The sequence below is a fragment of the Cyprinus carpio genome, chromosome B11 (assembly GCF_018340385.1).
Source record: "Cyprinus carpio isolate SPL01 chromosome B11, ASM1834038v1, whole genome shotgun sequence".
Classification (NCBI taxonomy): domain Eukaryota; kingdom Metazoa; phylum Chordata; class Actinopteri; order Cypriniformes; family Cyprinidae; genus Cyprinus; species Cyprinus carpio.
In genome coordinates, this window is record NC_056607.1 from 19,244,074 (window position 1) to 19,266,476 (window position 22,403).

The following is a 22,403-nucleotide window of genomic DNA, read 5'->3' on the forward strand; positions in this document are numbered from 1 at the left end:
TGCTACAAAAAAACGAGCAAAGAATATTTACATTATCAAAAAACATCATCACTGACTTAAGTCTTGCATGAGTTTATGATACACTGTATGACGATTGAATCTCTTATACTTACATCGCATGAAGTTTGTGATGAGAGAATTTGCGAGAGACCAGAATTCAGCCAGCAAGCGCACTGAATAGCAAAACTCTTGTGTTTCAGCGATGACTCATCTGACCGACTCTGATTGGCTATTGCATTCATAAACTCAACGGAATACACTGTAAAAACGCTGAATAATAATAATACTAACATTAATAGTCTTGCTAACCTCAAATGCATCAGCCGCAGGCAAATTTGCACTTTCATTCATATCATTTAAATATGTAACCGACTGTTGCATACTTTGCATTTTTTTACATTAAGGGAACATATTATTATTACAAACTATAATTCTAACAAATGCATGAAAACAAAGAACATTGTAATTACGACAAGCAAAATAGCACATTAAGGTGAACTGAAATGTTAAAATATTTAAGTAAAATATGAAAAACCAATAACACGAATGACAATAATAAGGTATTTTGCTCAAAATATAAACAATTACATTTAGCACTGTTGTGCATCTTTCAGCAAACAATAATCGACATTTATGACCTTATAAAAAAATCCAAAAGATAAATCTTAACCTATCACAATAATGTTTAGTAGAATCTCTTTTTAATGTATTTTACAATATAGAAATATCTCCATTCATGTGTCATAAACAGTCACGTAGTTTACGGGAGGGCTCATACTCGCTAAAATTACACACCTCCGCCGCAGTTTAGGGTAAAACGCCGATTGAGATGGAACGAACAGGCAAGTAATTGCGATATTCCTCCTTCAGTTTTAACAAAGCTGCAGAGACAACCGCCCAGGCCTCCCCCATTTTCGCCTGGAAGGTCACCTCTCCAGTGTTTGAGTGTCTGAAGCCGTTGGCTGCTCCTGAACCGTTTGGCTCTTTCTCCACTAGCAAACAGCCCCACAATGTACCTCAATCGCTCTTAAATCTGTTTTTAAACGGTTTTATTCCGCTTCACGCCGATGCAAACGGGACCGGACTCTTGTTTGGGAATTTAGCTGACGATCTGCCGCCTCAAAGCAGCTTTATAACGCTTTGTTTGAGCACTATTTGACAAAATAATCGAGGAGGAGGAAATTCCACACAAGCAGTGAAAGGCAGCCCTAGCGCTCATCCGGGTATTAAAGTGAGTGTTTTCTTCATTTTACTCGTTATATCGATAATATAGCAGTCTATGTGCGTTAATGTACCTCTGTGTGTTTTTAATAACGATATATAGCGATTTATAATTGGACAAGGGCATTTCTTTTGGAGGATCTGGCTGGGTGGGGGATGGGCAGCAGTGTGTGTGTGTGTGTGCGTGTGTGTATGTGTGCGTGCGCGCGCGTAAATGCAGCACCACTTCAGATTGTTTGGTAGTTTAGGTGTGTGCAAAACATAATTTCATCAGACATTAGTGTCTAATGCTGATGCTGTTTTAAGTCAATTATGCATTAAATTGACTTCCTTGCACCTGATGTTATATTAATTATTGGTATATTAATATAATTTAATATTAGGCATTTTATTTTAACATTTATTCTAATGTGCATCATAAAATCTACTCAAGTTGATGTTTTCACACAAATACTCTTCTTTTATTCTGTATAAATGATGCACCTCTTGAAAACTGGTTTTTATTTGAGTTATACTCAAATTTGTTCTTTATGTAAGTGAATATAACTATTTGAACAATGTGTGAATTGTGATCAGTGTTTATAATAAGACTGTAAATGAAGAAGAGCTCGAGCACATGACAGTGTTGTGGGCAATGCACTCAACTCTATGAGAGTGGGGGAGGGGAGCTCAACTCACATTCAGTGTTTGGATAAACAGAGTGTGTGTTGAATGACAGGATCATGAATTTATAATAATTTACACCTAAAGTGATATTTCTTAGTATGCACACTGATTATATACACTGTCATTGTCAGATCATGCAATGCATGTGATTACATTTGACACCAACACAAACTACTACTGCTTATTTTATATTTTACAGTCACTCAGAGAGTGCAGTTGAATTTTTAGTGTAAAATGTAGTACTATATAAGATGAATGTGTGTGAGATATTTGGATCATAGTGTTTAGTCTACTGTGGGGGTGGGGAGCTCTGTACTGTGTGTGCGTAATTTGAAGGCCATGTGTGTTGGGAAACTCCCATTGTAATGGCTCACATGTAACCTATTTAGATCTCAATCCTTAAAGTCATTTACTATTGGGGTTAGGATAACCTAGCTCATTTTTACACAACACCCCCCCCACCAAAATTGGACCTATAATAATACACCGTAAAAATACAGACAAAGCATTTTTAATTATAAATACAGTCTGTCTTAGATTCTACGAGTAGATGATTTGAGTCTCTGAGCCTTTGTTTGAAATCTGCATCTCTCTCTAAGTGGAAGAGTGGCACGGTTATGTAACTAGTGCCTGAGAGTGGATTGAAGCAAGATGTGGGGGATGGGACAGACAGATCCGATCCATTGCGTTTTTTCCCTCTTTTTGCTCCCCCCTTTCCTTCATCGAGCAGAATCACAGCGGGCCAGTCGACATGTTGAAATGTGACGTTTGAGTCTGTGCTCTGTTGCGGTGCGGTGTCGTTGACCCTGTTTTTGTTGAGCCTCAAGGTTGAGATGATATGGGCAGATGGTGGTGTGAGCTTGAAAATGCCTGCCATGGTCTATGCTTTCTTGAACAAGGCCTGTGTTATTTTCTGCAAGGTCATTGAGGAACACTGTTGCTGTAACTTGTCTAGTTGTGCAATTCGATACAGTATAACACATGTAATATGAAAAGTGGATTTTTAATGCATCCACGTAAAGAAGCAATAATTTATCTTTTTAAGAAAGTAAACCTTTTTATGTACACAGTGGAGGGCAACTAGTAAACAAACTAATTTTGGCAATGTATCTCTTTGGTCTTGTTCTGCGGTACGCCAAAATGCCCGTTTGGTTAGTTAACATGAAATCAAGCGCAAGTCAAGTTAAAATGACTCTCTGGTCTGTTTCTTGAATTATTGGTGAATTATATGGTTGGTGGCCTGCTATCAGGTCCGTCAATCACTTGCTGTTTTTGAAGTAACTCTGTACTGTAACTGTACGCTAATTTCTAAGTTTATCCACCTTATTTTTCAAGAGAAATACGATATTTTCTGTCAGTGTGCGAGACTTCTGATTCATTAGCTGCTTTAGGTAATTAATTGGAAGAATGACTAAGTGCAGTGAATGGTAAAACTATTTGCGCTACACATTATACCAAATGGAAGTTTGGATTAGTAACATTATCGACTGATTTTGTAAATAAGCTAAAATAACTGGAAGCGAGTGATACTGGAAGCCTGGCACATTCAGGTTAAAAATGGCATGTTTTTACATTAAAATTAAAGGTTGATACCGTTGAATGCAAACAATTTTTGGAATAGTAAACAAATTAGTAGGTCATACGTGTATAACATGCGTACAGGAAATCTGACCTCTTATTTACAGTAGAGTTGTCTTTTGGTAGTGGATAGTTTTTTGTAAAAAAGCTAGCTAATACTTAGTTATTAAATTCTTTCCACTTTGCTAAAATATATTAAAATATAGGTTTTAAAAACAGTTGTTCACTAAAAAGTGTTTTAACATTCATCCCCTTTAAAGTGGTGTTGTTACATCCACACATTCAAATGGGTGTTGTGCTCTTGCATCATGTCTCACAATGTTTAAAATCATATAAATAAATAAAAAAAACTGTTAACTAGTTATGTTTGTAAATCTGCAAATAATACATAGATGTGTTACATAGAATACTTAGGAGATGTCTAAAATGATTGCAAAAATGACTGTTTTCAAACAGGTTTCTGTATATTATCCCTGTCTGTCACTGTTTGGACAAACAGAAACTTCAGCCATCAAGTGGTGTATTTACAGTAAAAATATGGCCCTTGTATAGAAGGAAGTATTTTAGCATACAAAAAATGGCATCATTTTTAAATTTAGTGTGGCTTACTATATGTGGAATTTGACACCTAATCAGATGAAGCCTTTTTCAGCACCTCGTCTATCTGGGTTAACGTGGCTCATGTTATGGATCTGTGTGTGTGTGTGTTTAGGGGGGGGAGGGGAAGAGGCATCCCGATGTAGATGAGCAGGACGTTCCCTGGTGTGATTGACTTCACCATGGTCAGCTTCTCTCTATGAATGATTCCCAGAAACTGCTAGCTGACTAAATTTAGGTATCAGTTACAGCAAGTTCAGATGTGCTGTTATACATAGTTTTGCAGTGTTGTGAAAGTATGAAATATAGCACAGCACAGTGTGGGGGACAAAATTCAGGTTGAGGAGAGATACGACCTGAAGTATAAATTAAATAGGGCTGCAAATTGATGCAGAATCGATTTGTGGCTCGATTCTGAGATTTCCAAATACATCGCTATTCTCTCTGGAATCGATTCTGAGCTTATATTTTAACACCAGATGGCGCTCTAATCTAGTTTTTATCCGCACACTCAAATGCTCATGAAGAAGAGCGCTTGTGCGTTCTACTGAGTCTGTAATTTCACATCGGCTCAGAATACTTTTATGACGCCAGATTAATGTAAACACAGCCCACTGTGAACGCCCTTGTAATTCGCTTCAACCTTTTCGAATTTTGTGAATGATCAATTTAGGTTCAGTGTGTGTAAGGATTTGGAAATAAGCAGATTATGGCTGTTTCTAAAGCCTGCAGTGCCATCTGCTGCTCAAAACTAAGCTCAGAATCGACTTGAGAAAGAATCGCGATGCTTTTGGGAAATCTCAGAATCGATGATGAATCATTTTTCAATTCGCGATGCATCGATTTATTATCCAAGCCCTAAAATTTAATAAATGACAAATATGGCTGTGTATTAAATATATAGTGAAAATCTTTGACAGGCCAAATTGCATATGAATAATAATATTTATAGAACGATTTTCAAGGTATTTAAAGATGCTGTACAAGAGATAGAATTAGCAAATGGAAAGTTTTGGGCGGGACTATCAGTGTGTATGACCAATAAAATCCTAAGTATGGGAAACCTGTTTGGACACAGTCAGTTTTTACACAACTAGTGGCACTGAAATTGCCCAACTTACCTTAAAGAAATCATAAATATCAGCCAACTATGTAGGAACTCGAAAATGATGACTCATTTATTAACCAGCACAAATATGAGGCAGTAAAGCAGACGCAGACTTTGAGGCTTTGTTTTACTGAACTAGAATATCAATCTTGTCTCATTATGTTGTCTGACCTCTGGCTGTTTACCTTTTGTCTATGTTGACTTGGGTTATTTGAAACACAGATATGACCGTAAGTGGAAGTAAAACTTGAGAAAGCGACTTCCCCTTCTCTTTGCCAACAAGTAACACCAGTTACTGGTTTTCTCATATCATCTCTCTGTTTTTTTCAATCATTTCATCATAAATTGGCAGTAGAATGATCTGCCTCATTACTTCTCATTTGCGCAGCGTGGCATACCTTTTTAGGATGTTTTTTAAGCATGACCCAATAAAGCATTTCAGGGCATTATGCAAATATTTTACTGTTTGTTTACCATTTTTCAGGCAGGCTAATGGGGCAGTCATATGTCACATCATGTTGGTTGTATTTCCCAGATTAAAGGTTATATACATGAGCGAGAGCTTAAACTTGTAGACTGGTTGTTCATGTGCTCAGCTGTGGTGGTGTTTGGGGGATGGGTGGATTTCTGACCTGTGCTTTAGTTGTTCATTTGTCTCTTCCTGCCCTCTGACAGACTAATGAAACCCCTGTAGCGTCCAACCCCCCACCCACGCAGTCGCATGCTTTTGTTTTGTGACCTGAAGGTCAAGTTCAACATGTAAATCTGCAGCGGTACCATGTGCTCTAAAGGGCACATGTTGTTTGAGAATTAAGGAAATGTTCAAAGGCAGAGAGTTTTATCAGGAACTTACAGTTCACCTTATGTGACATTGGTGGCAATTTGTGAATATTCAACAGTTTTCAGCAACGTGATGTAACTTGTTGTTTTAGAAGAGTTTTTATTGGATTTAGGATAGGCAGTATACAGAATGTTTGCGTTCATTAAGTGTCCTTACCCGCCTTACCTCCAATTTATGTTTTAAGAGCTCTAAACTTAAAGAACAAATGATGTGTTGGTAAGTTCAGTTTGTTTCCATGAGTCAGTTCAGAGGGTCTATTTTAGTAAATACATTTCTAAATAATTTCTAAACCAGATTCAATTTGCATTTGCAATTTATTATTAAAATCAACCAATTTGGCAGTTTAATTGCATTTCTTTTACTAAAAATAATTGTCAACGGAACTGTTAAGGAAGTTTTAATGAGAATATAAGTAGCATCACATTTTCATCAATAATCAGCAGAATAAACATGAAAACATTTATGCAAATAGAAATGATTTATTTATTTAGTAATTAAACTCTATGGAAAACATGCCTTGATTATTTTAACTAGATTTTCACTGTATTTTATATTTTGAAACTGCTGTTTAGTTGTGATGAAGATGATGCAGCTGCCACTTATTCACAAGGGCTAATTGACAAGTGGCAAGATGTGCTTTAAATAAAATTTGGCTGTATACATTGTCTGAATGGCTATTTATACACTGTGTACTTTCAGGCTAGAGTACATGTTTATTTACATAAAAAGCCAACATTGTAACTAGTGGTTCAACGGATCACAAATCTCACGGTTCGGCTCACATTACGGTTTTTGACCCACGGATCGGATCATTTTTCTGATCAGCAAGAAAAGAGTAGAATGGTAGGCTTTGTTTTGTAGTAGTTGAGCATAGACCTTAATCAAGTCATTCATTGAATTTGACATGGATGAAAAGGAAAAGACATAAACTCATTACAATTACTATAAAACATGTTTTACAAATTTTTGCTCTGCGTAAAAAAATTGGTCGATTTTCGCATTGGTCTGCTCAAAAACAGCAGATGGGCTGATTGAAAAATTCAAAATCATTTCAGGTGGGGCTTTTGGACTGGCAGAAATATAACTTTTTCACCAGTACAGCTGTAGTCAAAGCAGCACAGTGCTCACAAATGCTACTTTGTCAGGTTTTATAGGCAAGATGAATTGAAAATGGCATTGAAGCTTTTCTGAAGACATTTGGTTCCCTTCAAAGATACAGTGATATAAAAACACCCATGCTGCGTTTTGATTTTGATACATGTAGTGCTCACGTTAAAGTCTTTTGGAAAATCTATTTGTGGCAGTCAGATTTGATATTGTGGCATTACTGTGATGATTCGTTTCCACAGTTATTAATGCCGCATTCCAGGCACCCTGTAACCCGTGTTTTTCCAACCTTATACCCGTGAAAGTGCACTGCACGGCAGTCAAAGATCACATAACCCGCGAAACAACAATGGCAGCCCCTACGGATAATATTGCCTACGGATGCGGAGTTTATGCAAGTGGTAACCGTTGAAAACTAGATTATAGGGCAATTTAACGTTGCCAAAAATTAATTATCTAGCTACAATTCCTTGCTCTCAGGAATTTTGGCGTGACTTGCCTGGAACGCTACAAAGTCGTGAGTCGTGGTTTGAAGTCGTGACTTACGGGCTCAAAAACCTGACTGGAACGCAGCATAACATCATGCATTTATACCAGTTATATTTTCATCTAAAAATGTACATATATATATATATACTTTGTGTATAATACTATATTTTGTATTTTATGCCCTTGACCTAAAATTTCAGAAAACTGTTTAGCACTATTGTGTGAGTGTGTCTAATGCAACAGCTAAAGGAGGGATGGCAAATTTTACATTGTCTGACCACTTGAATCAATCTTTTGATATCTTTTTACTGGCATAGGAGCGCTATTGTAGGTTTATTCATTTGATATTGGAACAAATGGGAATGACAAAAATATAGTTGTTGTAGTTTCAATTTCAATTCTTCGGCTTGCGTTTCGATTCCAATTTAATATTGATTATTTTGGATAGGCCTATATATCAGTTAGGCCTACATGGCAAATTTTCTCAAGGAGAAAAATCTCTCAACTAGTCAGTTGGTACTACATTGCTATTATATTGAACTTTAAAATTAACTGATTTGTATATAGACACTTGAAGTTTTTATAATGAAGTGTTTATAATAATAGCTATAATACTAACTTTACAATTACATAGGCCTAAATTATATTTCTACTCCTAATTAGTTTTTTGAAATATAAGCATTTAAATGGTGGCTGTCATAAAAATTTGATGAATTTATTTAATTTAATTTAATATAGAAGAACAGTAAAAATGATAATAAGTAGACCTATGTTATATGATGTATGTGTTTATCAAAGTTCGTTTTCCTATCTGACTAAAAAGTTTATGGCCACCGAATATGTTTTTTTTCCTGAGGTAAATATGAAGTTATGTAACATTGCTTACAAGCTGTTATATTGATGTATGCATGAGCAATTATATAAGACAGAAAACAGATTTTGGTAAATTGTACTCTTTCTTTTAACAAACCTTTGGATGTACATTCATGATTATTTCATGCTGTAGCCTAACTGGTATTAAAATGGAGGAGATGATCAGCTCTCTGTTGCTTTTCTTGAACTGAGGTGCTACTGTGATCTGTCACTCCACATTAAACTGCGGCAAAAAAATTTAGTTTTAATGTTGTAATAAAATGGACAAAATGTGAAATCTGAGACTTTGTTTAATATCAGAGGCATGCTAAAATGTTCCGTTGATTAGCTGAAAACAGACTAGACCAAAAGATTTTAGGGATTTAAGAATTTTTTTTTTTTTTTAACTCAGTGCTATATGTTAGATATAGTCTAAATATTACATATCTTATTGAGCTTTTGCAGACATTTAATTAGTAATTAGATATAAATCCTTGACTTTTCTTTTACACCCATCGCAGACTCATCCAAGCCCAGTTTTGCCTTAAAGCATTAGTTATATAAGTGTGGCATGACATACAGCCAAGTATGGTGACCCATACTCAGAATTCGTGCTCTGCATTTAACCCATCCAAAGTGCACACACACAACACTCACACACACCGTGAACACACACCTGGAGCAGTGGGCAGCCATTTATGCTGCGGCGCCCGGGAAGCAGTTGGGGGGTCGGTGCCTTGCTCAAGGGCACCTCAGTCATGGTATTGCCGGCCCAAGACTTGAACCCACAACCTTAGGGTTAGGAGTCAAACTCTCTAACCACTAGGCCACGACTTCCCCTTATATTCCCCGATATACAAGACTTTATCAAATGTAGAAGTTCGGCAGTCAACACACATTTCTAATTTTAGAGTGTCTGGCATGTGTGTTCATGCATGCATTCAAGTAATACAGAAGTGCCTGACACTCTTGCGGTCTGAGGTGCTACTTACATTAGCTTTGGGAAGCTTACGCATGCTTTTGCAACCTAAGGGCTACAGAGGTTCCCCCCCCCCCCCCCCCCCAAATATAATTTCGAACTCGTCTTGATTGCTGTGATTAAATATTTTGCTGACGCAGCAAAGCGACTTTACAAATTCTTTTTGAAAACTCCCTTTGCTTTTAAACTTCAAGGATGGCATCCAGGGAATGAAAATGGTATAAACTTTGAATCTCTGCCAGCAACCTGCAAATCAAAATTGGAATTCCTATTAAATTGGATGGCAAACCTAGCACTAGCTAATAGAACAGTGCAATATCCTGAAAGAGGCTCTGCGTCGTTACCAGAGTTAGGGGAGGGGATCCCTGGAAGTGTCTTCCTGTGCATTGACAAACCCCTATGAGTCTGAGACAAATTGTATTCGCAGAACTCGATGCATCTTGTTTTGTTGGATGGTGGAGGATCATTGGTTGATCTTATCTCTTACTTCTGAATACATTCGCCTCATTTGTTCTTTGCATTGAGGATTTTCTAATGCATTTTGTCAGAAAGGAATTGGATCAAGGTGCTTAATTAATCTCTCTGGTTCAGGTTCAGAGTTATTGATACGTTTGTCAATTCTCATGAGCAGCGTGGATTAGAGTATTGAAGATAGTGAATAGCTCTCACTGAGTGTACCTTTCAAAACAAATGTATTTATAAAACCTGAATTCGATCCTGTTCACATTTTGTATGGCACAATTTTTTTCTGAGGAGGTGAGTTAAATTTGTGTTGCACAGAAACCTGTATATTTCAATCACATAAAAAATTAGCTTTACTACTACCTTTTTTTTTATAATAATGCGCGATATAGCTAAAAAAAATGTATCAACAATATAATGTTTCAAATCGTTCGGTATCGATAATTATTGAAATTTTATATAACTTCTTTTTAAACAAAACGCAATATACTTTTTTTTAAAGGGGTCATATGATGCGATTTCAAGTTTTCCTTTCTCTTTGGAGTGTTACAAGCTGCTTGTGAATAGATAAGATTCCTAAAGTTGCAAAGACTAAAGTCTCAAACCCAAAGAGATATTCTTTATAAAAGTTAAGACTTGTCAGCGCCCTCCTAAAATGCCTTGTTTAAACACGCCCCCACATGTCTACATCATGATGTGGGAAGATTTGCATAACGCTGCCCAAATGTTCACTTAAAGAAGGAAGGCACAACTTTTAGGGGTGCACGATAAATATTGGACGATAAATAATGCGCATCTCGTCAATAAAGCCTGTGCTCTAATCAGTGCACAATTCCATCAGGTGCGTGATTTCACATACAGCGGCTTTTACCACATGGAGTGATTGGCCGACGTTTGCAAACCTAAGTGACACCAGTGTCAGATGCAATATATATTCAGTAGTGTAATAGTGAACAAAGGAGGCAACACTAGTAATATAATGAAACATCTACTGACAAAATATAACACCCACCTAAAGCAATGCGTGTATTATGTCTCCTGGCTCCAGCTCCAACTGCAACTCGCGAGACACATGCACATCAAATGTTGATTCGGTAGAGTTCACTCATGAGACAATGCACTTTTTCGTAATCACAAAAGTATATTTGTGTGCGCTTTAAAGCCTTGGTGGTTAAACGTTTCAATTGTGTGCTGTTCTAACATGTGCTCATTCAGAGCGCATACACCCGAAGCATCCGTACACGGTCAAACAGCACCTGATTACTTAGTTATCTTAGTTAGAGACTGATTGCGCTAATACTCTCAAAATCACGAGGTTTACATATAAACACAGTTATGTCTAAAGTGATTGTAAACAGTTGAGAGAAAAAGATGCGTTCAGCTCTTAAAGGGACAGTACTAAACATACTGCCGCTTGTCATTAAAGGGATAGTTCACCCAAAAATTTAAATTCTGTCATTATTTACTCAGTCATGTTGTACCAAACCTGTAATAATTTTTATTCATTCTTGTGCTAAACACAAAAGAAGATAGTTTGAAGAATGCTGGTAAACAAATAGTTGCTGGTTCACATTGAATTTGATAGTAGGACAAACAATATGGAAGTCACTGGGAACCGGCAGCTGTTTGTTTTCCCACATTCTTCAAAATAACAGAAGAAAGAAACTCATTCAGGTTTAAAACAACTTGAGAGTGAGTAAATGATGACACAATTTTCATTTTTGGGTGAACTATTCCTTTAATGTTAATAAAATAAAACAGAGAAAAATAACTCACTGCTCTTGACTGAAGAACTGCAATGCAGTTGCTAAAGTTCAGCAGTAACAAAATAACTTGATTTTTTTCAAACTTTTCACTTCATATCTTTTTGCACCAAATAGTATTGATAACAGTATCGATAAGTACCAATATCGATAAGCAGTATTGGAATTGATAAAATGTAAATGATACCCATCCCTACCCCTTACAATCTGATCAAAATTTTAGTCAGATCTGGCCAATTCAATCCGATTGACGTGGTTACATGTGACTTTTTTTGTTCTGATTATGCTTCTAGTCCTATTACGATCAGATTAGTAGGGTCCATGTAAATACAGCTGACTGTAAATAAATAAATAACAGTTTAAAAATAAGCCTTATAGGGATACTCCACTCCAAAATGAAAATTTTGTCATTAATCACTTACTCCCATACGTTCCAAACCCGTAAAAGCTTAGTTCGTCTTCGGAACACAATTTAAGGTATTTTGGATGAAAACCGGGAGGCTTGTGACTGTCCCATTGACTGCCAAGTAAATTACACTGTCGTGGTCTAGAAAAGTATAAAAGACATCATCAGAATAGTCCATCTGCCATCAGTGGTTGAACCGTAATGTTATGAAGTGACGAGAATACTTTTTGTACGAGAAGAAAAACAAAAATAACAACTTTATTCAACAATTTGTCTCCTTTGTGTCTCTTCGCATCACTGTAGCGCCATTTTGGAGAGCATCTGCTGAACACAAACTGTGTATGCTATTTTGTGATGTTAATTAAAGGAGTTAATGTTTTATTGTATGTTTTATTTAATAAAGTATTAAGTTATTCTTTCCCCACGGTATTGTACTTGGTATCGAGTATGGTGTATTTTTAGTGGTATTGGAACCGACTACTAGGTCTACTATCGTGACATCCCTACTCCTAAACAACTTGTATTGGTTTAATGCAGTGTTCAAAACATGGCGCTTAAGATACAATCAATTAATATTACCTCTTCAACAAAATATAAGCAGAGTGATAAAAAAAAAAAAATGTAGGTTGACTGTTCAACAGTTTTGCTAGAGGCTTTAAATAACAGCAGTTCTATCCAGTGAGCTCAGAAATCACTTAAATGGTTCTGTAATTTGTTGAAATCCCTTAATGTGGTATTTGCATGTGTTTTTATCATGCTAGGTTTTATCATTAAACATTATGGAGGGAGATTATTTTCTGGCACACACACACATACAGACAGACAAACAGAAATGCTGTATTATCTGTCTGCTTCTTGTTTAAAGTAAAAGTTTTTTTATTTCCTTTTTCCACTGTCAAGATATTCCTTCCAGGAGATCGCTCATGTTGGCTAGACCATTATCTTTTGGATAGCCATGTGGTCTAGACCACTATTTTTTGGATTTGCAGATAATATGCATTTAAAAGTTGTGAAGAAGGACCCCTGTCACTTAGCTTAATTACATTTGGCCATTAAACCAATGCTTGGACAAAGAAGGCCAGGCTGTATAATAGGGTGTTTGTGCTCGGCGTAGGGAATGGGAAACCTTGTCTTACTAAGCTGAGATCACGGTTTCTGTTCGCTGAGAGTAAAAGGGCCAAGTGCATCAGTCACGTGGTGTCAGAATGGAGGAATTATATTTTTGCTGCTGAAGGTTAGAGAGCATGGTGTCAGGTCTTTCAAGGTTTGGCATTTTTTTTAAATAGTTGTGAAATTGTATTTGTGGTTAGGACTATGTAGTAAAGGTGTGGTTACATTAGAGAAATTCTGACAAAATTTTATATGCAGAAAGTCAATACTGTAGCAATGTACTCTTTAAAAATTAGGCTATTTTTTGAGAAGTCATGAATAAAACAGGTTATTGGAGTTTCTCAAGAAAATATTATTTCCGTGTCCTACTTAATTTTTTTAAAATTCAGTGCATTACTTGCTGTTTCATTGTAATTGTTTATGAAATTTACTAGCAATTTTCTGAGTGACAATTGTTTTATATAGGAATCACAGCTCACACCGAAGTCAAATCTGCATTTTGAACCAATTTGAACCAATTGCTAAATCTGCATGGGTAATGCTTTTGCCCTCACAAATTCTCAGTCACATGGATTCTTATTGAAATAACAGGGTTTCACACTAGGGCTGTGACAGTCGCCGTCACGGTTGTCTACTAGGGATGTGTGGGTCTAGTCGACTAAACGGTACAGCTCCTACTAGTCGACACTGAAAACAATAGACGATTACATGACAAAAAAAAAACATGATTATCATTCAAATTACCATCATTTTATGTTACTATCAAATTCCCATTGATACATTTAAAACATTTAAAAATAACAAGTTAAAATAAAACATTTGAAAAATAATACATTATTTTAAAAAGTGTTTCGGGATGTAAACTACATTTTTACCTCATGCCTCACATGAGTTTTCTTTGTGTCAGTTGTGGCGAGCTCAAAAGTGACCACGAGAAAGACAAGCAAGGTGTGGGATTATTTTAAATTAGAAGAAAACTGAAACGTTTTGTGTAAACTGTGTAATGTTAAATTGGCTTACAATAACTCTACTGGAGCTATGCATAATCATATTCAATACAGGCACGTAGGGGTTAGCTTAGAGACTAGCCAAAGCCAGCTAATGTCAATCACTACAGCCCGCCGCCGCTGCGATCCCTCCCGTCCGCCCCGTCTATTCCTCGAAGACCCACTTCGGTGGTGCTGCGTGATGTCCAGGCACTTTCCAAAATTCCGTTGGCTTGCTTTTCGTTATCTCTGAGTGCACGACTTCAGTTCCTGCAGAGCGCGTTTTTTCAAGTGCAGGAATATGTTTCCAACACCATGTTTTAATGCGCATTTTGAAGTATAGAATGAGAAACGAATGATGGAAACGCCTTAATTTGCAAAAAAGTTTTTACGTTCACTTGAGGTGGTTTTTGACTTGTGCGAAAACGGATTAATGCGAATGATGGGAGATGGGAATGCAAATAACTTGGGATAACTTGACTAGCAGCGGACTGCATGATCTTGTTTCACAGCATCTGAAATGTTGTTATGGTTGTTCTGAAATGCCTGAGCAAAGTCTGTCATTAAAGTATTTCTGAATAATGTACATGACTGCATTCCCAAACAGCAGCACGCATCTGTCTCTGAAAGCAGTGACATTATTTATTGTGTTTCGTCTGCTCGCTCTGAGGCCCAAGTAATTTATCATATATGAAAATTATTATATTCAGTTCTTCTAGTTTTCTTACTGATATTTAGTGCCAGTTTAACAGGAAGTAACTTTGATGCGTTGGATGGAAACAGTGCTTGTTCGCAAATGTTTTATGTGATATTCCAATTTTGCGCATAAGTTAAATTTGCAACTTTGGATGGAAACCCTAATTGCCTCAGGTCCTTTGTGTTTGTTTTGTTTTTAAATGATATAGCCTACATGACAAAGTATGTTTTTAGAAGCCGTTTTAATGCTATTCCTTGATAAAATTCCCTATTGTTTTTGATCTGTGTTTTAATATGTTGACTAACGTTATATGAAGATGAAGAATTCTGTCAGGCTATTGATTGATTTTTCATTGTTCTGGATTTCCCCAGCTGATTATTTAATAAATAAGCATTGGCTGAGGTTGAGTGTGTGCTCTTCTATTTTTTTCTTTTTTTAACGACCGCCTAAAATTAAATGATGATAACGCAAGGCAAGAGTACGGCATAATTGTTACCTATTTTTAGCGGAATTCATTGAGGGACTTGTCAGTGTGATTCATAGATTGAGTATGCACAATGTTTTTTTTATTTTTTTCTTACCATCTTTTGGGAGTTTCTTGCTTTTAGACTAGTCGACTAGTCGGATACAAAACGTGACACCACGCGCACTATAACAAGCATAATAAGTTTTGTATACAAGTGTAATAAGACGTCTATAGTAATTCACAAATTACCTCAAACGCAATACACAGCATTTCCTTTAAGAGGTTTGAGCGCAGGAAAATACAGTTTATGCGTTCAGCAAATTAATTTTGTGTTGAGCGATGGACCTTGTTGGGAAACCAAATTGCCGATATGGAGCCATCTCCATTCATGTCACCCATCCACGTTTGTACAAGTTCCCGTGATCGCAGACGCCTGGCTGGTCAGGTTTGGCGAGGCTTTCTCCAAACTGGCCAAATACAAATGAGACGGCGATTAAATGAAGTATGTTAACAAGAAATGTGGGAACGATTCCTATTTCAAAGAGAGCGCATGCAGACGAGGAGATAATTACATGCATGTAGTTTATTTGGCGCTTTGATATGAAAGAATACAGGCTACAGTGTGCACCGTCACCTTTGAGCTTGCAATTGAAGAGCACGCGCTGTGAGCACAGTAGCCTACTGTTTCCGCACTTGTTTGACTCGCGCCTGGCACTGAAGTGAAGTGGAGTGCGCGTCTGAAACGTCTCCCATTTTCAGTCATTCTGCGACTGAATAAATGCACTTCTTGTCAAGAGAAAAAGTGACAGAAGCAGCAGTTGTGCAGGGGATTCATTTTTCCAGTTTAATGTTTAAATTAATATTTAATTATATATATATATATATATACACACACATACACACACACACACACACACACACACATACATACATACATACATATAAATATATATTCAACTAACAACAGTAAGTGTGGCCACACTTTAAGAATGAGCACTTTGCTGGCAATTTACCAACAGCCTAACAGTTTTTGTTTTGAAATTATTGTCAGAAATTGGTGAATGTTTTTCAGAAGTGGTGCTTTAGTGATGAGAAAGTAGTTGTTGAAATCTGATCACCTTGAAAACTTCATCCACATAAAAAAATCTACAAAAGTTAGATTAACAAGCAAGGGTGTCCAATTCTGCTCTTGGAAGGACGCCATCCAATAAAGTTTATTTCCAACCCTAATTTAATTCACTTGAACCAGCAAATTGAGGTCTTCAGGATTACTAGAAACTTCCAGACTAGTATGTTGGAGCAAGTTGGAGATAAACCATTCAGTTGGTTGTCTACTAGTAGGGCTGGGCAGTATGGTCAAAAAAACATCACAATAAAATTTTTCATATCAGTCAAAATCAATTATCACAAATGTCAAATCTTTATTTCTTTGAAGTTTAAAGGCAGATTTTTTGCTCTCAGGTGAAAGTTGTAGAAACCAGACAGTTAGGCTAATTGTGGTTTTAAACTACAATTTATGGTCAGAACATGACAAACATAATTAATTCCTTACACTTTTTCAGTCATTTTTCCTTAACAAAATAAACATCTTAATAGAAAAATGAATTTCTTACTTTCTGCATGTTCTAATGAGTAATATTGTTTCAAGTCATGAAACAGGTTTGTGTTGCCTGACTTGGATGACTATCTTTAGCACATTTTGCAGTGCTGGCTGGTGCATTAATAATCTTTTTTTTTTTGTTTGTCTCTTAGAAATGCACATTGACAGTAGCTTCTGTTGACAGTAGAAGTTGCTTGAGTTAGGATAACGATTCAAATTTATGTTCTTTATAAAAAAACAGTAACATCTGTGTAATTGTAACAACCTAATTTTTAGGCTTTATGGTAGGCCTGGGCGATATATCTAACGATATGATCATGCGTATCTAGTCAGTAAATCTGGTTCCGTGATTACCGCTAAATCGCCATCACCCACTTTTTCAAATGGAGCGGCATTTAATAGACAGAGCCGCTGACAAGCTACACAATATCGCGTTCATTATCCCAGAAGAATCGCCTTCGATAATGAACGCGATATTCGTATTATTATTATTATTATTTTTTTTTTTTTATCATTTTACAGAAATTGAATGACCAACAAAGCACCACCGACAGTCCTAAATTCAGTAAAAATGTCTGTGCATTCATACATGGTTACCAAGCTTTAATTATAATTACTATAGTTTTATCATTAAATAATACTTGATTATCCATATATCATATTATAATGCTTGACTGACTGATGTTAAGAGTGTACTTTCAGGTATTTAAAAATCTGTGCCATTTTAAAAACATATACAGAATATATATATATCAGTCTGGCGAGTAAACTATGTAAAAATGTACTAGCCAATGGCGATTCAATTGCCAAGGTGTCTGTAGAGGGCTGTTAAGTTGTCAAGTAATTAAGGTACTTACATTTTAGACACAATATTGACTGTTTTGTTCCATTTCACTAACTAAAATAGGTCCTACTTCCAAACAAAGATCACAGCTGAAGTATTGCATAATCTCCAAGCATGCAGCGGTGTTTTATTGCTGAATGATTCAGCGTTTTGAACGAATCAGTTAATTGAATGACTCAATGACTCACTCATTAAGTGACTTACTGCCACCTACTGGTGTGTTTTGTATGTTTGAATGTATGTATTTCCCCCCAACATTTTTTATTTGTATATTCAAAATTGTATTTAAAACCTTAATCTCATAACATCATTTATTGCAGTTGTAATTGTGCAATGTAAATTATTTAATTTGTTTGGTATAGAGCCTTAGTATAAATTGAATCTATTGATCAACTGTAAGAATTTGATATGAAATATGATGCATTTTTTTTTACATTTACAAATTAAATATTACATTATACGTATGTAAAATAATGTATGATTTCCATCAGAAGTTCCATCAGAGAACTTGTTCATACATAACTTGGATTCAAAAGAGAGAGAGAAAAAACTTATAAAGTAATTAATTTAGATTTAAGGTTCTTAAAAAAACTGTTTACAAAGCACACGTTTGTTGCTTCATGCTTTTGGTGCAGTTAGTGTTGCTACAGTAAATCCAGAGTAAATCATAGAATCATAGTAAATCATTTGCAGATTGAAAAACCTTTTTACTGTATTGTTGTGCACAGTGTTTCTCCTGTTTGTCAGCTCAGTTTCCTCTGCCTTTAAATCGTAGTTTAAATCACAGAGACATTTGAGTTCTTCACTGAATTCAAGCGCTTCACACTGGATCTCACAGCAATGTTTAGTGGCCGCGTTATCGACACTTGAACTTTGAGCCGAGCGGAAAAATGATAGGCCTGGTTCAAATGATTAGCTTGGTTTCGTCACATAAACACTATATCAAACATTTATCTAACTCTTTATCGTTTTATCTAGAGAAAGGTATACCGCGATAATTACATCCCTCCTTATATAACTGATTGGTCAGAAGGACCTGTATAAGGTATTTTATTCAGTGAATATTTTGTAATTATGATTTGCATTTGAAGTTTTTTTTTTTTATGATACATTATTATAGATTAAAAATGATTAAAGAGAAACTGTTGTTCAGATTCACATTGATTTTTTTCTTTGGAGTACAGTGTATATCAGTAAGAAAGAATAAGGCCACATCCACACGAAGCCAGAGCTTTCCCTATCCAATCTTTTTTTTTCTCTCCCTCGTCTCAATAAATATGTGTACACACGAAACCACGAAACTGACACAAAACAATGTAGTATACATGCCAGACCAGTATGTGGTGCTGTAAGTCTGCCACAGAGATAGACACTAAAATCAGAGAAGAAGACTTGGATTATGTGCATAAACCTTGTGCGTTGTATACAAATGAACATGGAACAATACATTTATTAATCTGTTTTAATGTTAGTTGATAAAATGACAATCGTTCAGTGTTTGTTCATGTTGTTTTTGCTGTTACGTGATGTAGTGGTGTCTGACTAGGTTTGAGACGTGGGATGATGACATCATCATTTCACAACTAATAGCTAGAAGAGCTATTAAAAAAAAAAAAAAACGTGGAAGACTTGGGCTTTTTTGGACATTGTGTATTTATGAAAATAAAGAACACAACTCCAACAATTAATCCAGAACGCGACGGCAAGATTAATTTTTAATGAGCTGAAAAGAATACACGTCACACCTCTGTTTATCAGTTTGCACTGGCTACCAATAGCTGCTCGCATAAAATTCAAGGCATTGATGTTTGCCTACAAAACCACTGGCTCTGCACCCCTTTACCTAAATTCATAACTGCAGACTTATGTGCCCTCTAGAAGCTTGCGTTCTGCAAGTGAAAGTCGCTTGATTGTCCCATCCCAAAAAAGCACAGTCACTTTTACGGACTTTTAAATGAAATGTTCCCTCCTGGTGGAATGACCTGCCCAACTCAATCCGAGCAGCTGAGTCCTTAGCCATCTTCAAGAATCGGCTTAAAACACATCTCTTCCATCTTTATTTGATCCTCTAATTTTAGCACTCACTATTCTAATTCTATTCTTAAAAAAAAAAAAGATATATACTAGCTTTCTAATCTTTTTGTATTCTGTCTGTTTTCTTTTCATCTATTATACAATTAACAAAAGCAAAAAAAAAGATCTCTAACACTAACTTGCTCTATTCTGTTTGTTTTCTTTTTATTTGTTATATTATTTTATAGCCCTTGCTACGTGTACTGCATTTAAGCTAACTGAGACTTTTTATGGCACTTGTATATCATTGCTCTTTTGTTGATTTTGATTGCTTCCATTGTTCTCCTTTGTAAGTCGCTTTGGATAAAAGCATCTGCTAAATGACTAAATGTAAATGTAAAGACAACCCCTTTAGTGTCAGTGCAACCGTACGGCTCAATCAAAGACTAACAGACATTATTCTGACATGGTCGTGCTCTTTTGTTAAATGTGTAGGTGGACTAACACGTCTCTTCATTTTGAAACTAGCTTTATGTAGGGCAGTGTACTTCTCGTGCCTCCCTGCACTTGTTATGTACCAACACGTGGTTTGGAGCTAAAACCATATATTCTGCGAATGGCTTCCTTAAACGTAAATGTAATTTATCTCTCTCCAAGATTCATCAGCTTTCTTAGGCTAATCCAGATGGCTCAGTTCCCTAGTAAACAAGGTATCTGTTGGAGATCAACCATAGCTTTGTATTTCTCCAGTGCATAATTGTTGCAAGCACACACTTGAGATGGGGTGTCGACACAGGCTGCATGTTTCCAATCAAGTGTTTGTGTGTTGGTATAACATGGGAAATCAATAATCCTTAATTAGTAAGTTGAGAGACTGCCAGGTTCTTCTTCTGAAAGTCAGGATTATAAATCGTAAATTCATAATGTCTGTTGCCTTCATGCTGCACAATTTTTAAGTGTGCAGTTTTATTCTGATGTTGTTAGACATTCACTGTTTTGCTGCTTAGGAAACATTTTTATTATTTAAAATGTTAAAAAGACTTGTGCTGCTTATTTTTGGGGAAACCTGTCACAATTCTTTTCAGCAATCTTTGTTAAATAGAAAGTTCAATGAATAGCATTTATTTTAAATTTGACATATTTTGTAATGTTTATAAATGTCTTTACAGTCAGTTTTGATAAATTTAATGTGTCCTTACTGAATAAAAGTTTTGTTTTTAAAAAATCTTACTCCAAGCTTTAAACGATAGTGTATCATGGCTTTCACAAAAATATTAAGTAGAAAAAAACTGTTTTCAATATTTATAACAATTATAAATGCTTATTAAAGGGTCATGCAACCCCACGTTTCAGCACTGGTTAGTTCTCACCACAGTTAAAAAAAAATGCTAAAAAAAAGTGGGCGTGGTGTGCACCTTAGCGGAGGAGTGGAAACAGGGGAAACAGACAACACACCCAGCTTTGCATTCAGACAGTTTCATTTCGCTCCCATCGAGTTAAAAACACAAATAAATGCACAGCCATTTGGACTTTGCATCGAAAACATATATATGAACACACTGTTGCACCCCTGAGAACTTTTAAGGCTTATTCGGTGACATTTATATCAGACATGTACCGGTATTCGGTAATGCGGTATATCACGGTAATGAATATGCACAATATTGTTATTGTAGGGCACTTCTAAATACCGTGAATAATTATATATTACAAATTAATCTGAATTTGGAATGCATTTTAAGAATACTATTCCCATCAACTAGTCAAAATGCACAACAGCCTGTATGCTGCGTGAAAGACGCATGTGCACTCTGATGTAAACAAGCACGCATGAAAAGCACATGGGGGAACAAGTGAGAGATGCGCTGAATGAAAGCACATTCACTCTCTGACAGCAGATGGCGCTAAACTGCAGAAAATGCAGCCCTTACCCTGGAAACCCCAGAAATAAAGCAGCTGCTACTTTCTAAAACATATTTAAATAATTTTAAATAGCCATTCAGATTTGTGTATTCGCTATGGTGTTCATCACAGCGCCAAATACTTAAATATTTAGACTTATATATATATATATATATATATATATATATATATATATATATATATAGATATATATATATTATATATTGTTCGTTCACACTTTACATTAGGGCTTCTTTAGTTAACATTAGTTAATTCATTAGTTAACATAAACTACCGAGGAAAAATTATTCTGAACATTCATTAATCTTAGGTATTCCAATATTTAATAACACGTTGTTGAAATTGAAAGTTGCAACTGTGTTATTTAATGAGCTAACATGACGACTTGAATTTTTTAACAAAGATTAATAACTACTGTAGGAAATGTAGCTATTGCTCATTGTTAATGTTAATGCATTAACTAAGGTTAACTAATGAGGTCTTATTGTAAAGTGATACCTATTGGTCTTTATAGTTCTTTTTCACTTTAATCTGTGTAAAACTTTTAACTTTATGTGTTGTGTCACAGAGCTGTAAAAAAGGTTATGCTCACCAAGTGAATGAATCGCGTTTGTGCCAAACTCTTATTACAAAGCAAAAACAAACACACTTCTTCGATCCATGAACGTTTCTCTCAGTTAATGTGCGCGATGTCA

The 22,403-nt window shown here is 35.9% G+C and overlaps 1 protein-coding gene across 4 annotated transcripts in view; it reads left to right on the forward strand.

Annotated features, from left to right (window-relative positions):
* The first annotated feature begins 837 nt into the window (after window positions 1–837).
* Window positions 838–22,403, forward strand: part of LOC109110205 (F-box-like/WD repeat-containing protein TBL1XR1) — a 60,531-nt gene continuing 38,965 nt past the window's right edge. For 3 of the 4 annotated variants that reach the window (XM_042734426.1, XM_042734428.1, XM_042734427.1), the window contains exon 1: window positions 838–1,231. The gene's annotated coding sequence lies outside the window, so the exon portion shown is untranslated. The remainder of the gene's footprint in view (window positions 1,232–22,403) is intronic. The other variant, XM_042734429.1, reaches the window with a different exon arrangement.